Genomic DNA, 2,454 nt, shown 5'->3' on the forward strand with positions numbered 1-2,454 from the left:
ATCATATAATTTTTTTTCAAAAAAATAAAAACTATAAATATTATAAATGTAAATTCAGAAATATCAAGAATATCACTATATCACTATAGAATGAATCAAATAAAATATCAAGTCACAAAGATTTAAATGCTAGTGATAATTCCAACAAATTATTATTATGGCAGATGTTTATGCATATTTGTATTTTTATGAACATAATTTAAATGGAAATTTATTTCATTCTATAAATATTATAACGAGAATTTTGTTTTATATTTTACAGAGAGCGTTAATATAAATTGTTGACTTTTGAAGAGTTGATTCTAGAGATCAAAATGAATATAGAAGTTGATATACAAAAATATCGATTAAAGTTTATATATTAAGTTATAAGGAATTTATGTTTGCATTAAATAAAAAAAAATATAGATAAAATGAAATTATTTTATCTCCATTTCGTTTTATTTAACGTAAATTTAAATTACTTATTATATTTTTTTATATTGTAAGATAGAAAAACACTTTAGACGATATTTTTTTTTAGATAAATTACTATTTAAATATTTCTTAAAACTTGTTTGTTTAAAACTTGAAATGATTTTATATGATACTCGCTCTAATAAGGAGAAGATTATATTTTATATATTGATATATTAAAATCAATTTATTTTATTCTTTAGAATCGAGCTTTCAAAGATATCTCACGAATATATTATCACCTTATATATATTTTCATTATATACATTATATTCACAATACATTTTTGCAAATTTTTCATAAATGGATAAGTATCCAATCTACTTATATCAAATCATTATCAAATCTAATTATAGATTACAATTAGTTGATGTATTTATACAAAATTTGAATAAAATAAGAACCTACAAAAATGCATATGATATAAAAAAAATAAAAAATATATATATTTAAAATATATATAATATTTGAACAATAAATTTCTTACTTAATTTTTATATTCTTATATACCTAATATATTTTTATTTAGCATAAAATTTTAAAAAATTTTGCCAAAAATATTTTATTTCTTTAGATATATTCATAAAAATTTAATTTTGCATAAAAATCTGCAGTCGCTTCGCCCAAACCTTACAATCCTTTCAATGGTGCAATGATCTTGCAAAGAAGCATTGCACGCTTGAAATCGCGTCGCCCGTTCTAATTACACACGATACGTATTATATCTCCGTCATATCGCTGTAGATCAAAATTTAATCGTTCATCGTGCCACGAAACCTCTTCTCTTGCTCCCGTTCGAATCGCGCTCCTCCCCCGATTTCGTAATTTCTATATGTGTCAAGGTGCGTGCCAGAAAGACAGAAGATAAAACAGAAGAGGAATGAAGAGAATCGTCTTACGCACGTGTGTGCATACACCATGTTCGCGAAAATGCCCATCGGTGACGATGATCCATCGTAAACGATGACCTCGTCGTGCACTAGGAAGCTCTCGCGTTGCCAAGATCTCTCTTATTCCTCCTAAAAAAAAAAGTCGAATTTCGCTATTTCGAATAATTAGGGCCTAATTTACATAATAAATTCGTATTTTTCTTTACTCCTTTGAATATATACTAATCTTCATTTTTTCTCGTGTGCTCTTCTTTTTTTAATTTCTTGGTCTTTTTATTAAGTAAGAAGAAGTATAAATTTGAAAGAAAAGAGAGCAAAAAATTAAGGAAAAAAGGAGGAAAGAATAATTGAATAGAGAGAAAAGAAAATCGTTTTCGAACTAGAGAGAGAGAGGGAGAGAGAGAGAAGAAAGAATAGATATATGAAAAGATCAAGACGGAGTTTAAAGAAATATTCGATTTCGGTTGAAAAGAAAAGGAAATAGATCTAGAAGAAAGAAGAGAAGAAAAAAAAGACGAAAAAGGCGAGAGTCGAAGAATTTAGAGCGAGAAAGAGAAAGAAGTATTCGATTTCACATGCAAAAGAAAGAAAAGAGAAGAAGAGACGAAGAATACGAGAGAACGAACGGATACGAAACGAACACTTTAAAAAAATAAACAGATAAAAAAACAAAAGGAATAGATTAAGAAAATAGAAAATAAAAAAAAAGAAGAACGAACAGTTTAGAATAAGAAACAAAAAGAAATATTCGATTTCGGATAAAAAAAGGAAAGAAAAATAGATTTGTAACAGAGAGCAAAAGAGAGAAGATGAAGAGAATAAATTGAAATGGTTTAAAGCGAGTAAGAGAAGAAATAGATTCGGGATAAGAAGAGGAGGGAAAGAACGAAAAAGAGAAACGGATTAGGAAGAGGACAAGGGAACGACGAACAGTTTAGAACGAGAAACGGATAGAGAAGGAGAGAATAGTCGGTCGGAGAGTACAGCTCACAACCGCTGCTCGATATTTTTAGTGCGAGGAGAGTATTTGGCGGGGCGCACCGACTCACCTCCTTGTCTTCTCGTGAACGGTCGACATCGGCCGTCGTCTCTGTGACCGCCGTGCTCG

General features: G+C 29.0%; 1 protein-coding gene across 1 annotated transcript in view; it reads left to right on the plus strand.

The window, feature by feature from the left end:
• The window catches only part of LOC102677410 (serine/threonine-protein kinase Doa), a 34,439-nt gene that overhangs the window by 10,641 nt on the left and 21,344 nt on the right, over positions 1 to 2,454 (plus strand). The gene's annotated exons all lie outside the window — the stretch shown is intronic.

This window comes from Apis dorsata, unplaced genomic scaffold (assembly GCF_000469605.1).
Source record: "Apis dorsata unplaced genomic scaffold, Apis dorsata 1.3 scaffold_1110, whole genome shotgun sequence".
Lineage (NCBI taxonomy): Eukaryota > Metazoa > Arthropoda > Insecta > Hymenoptera > Apidae > Apis > Apis dorsata.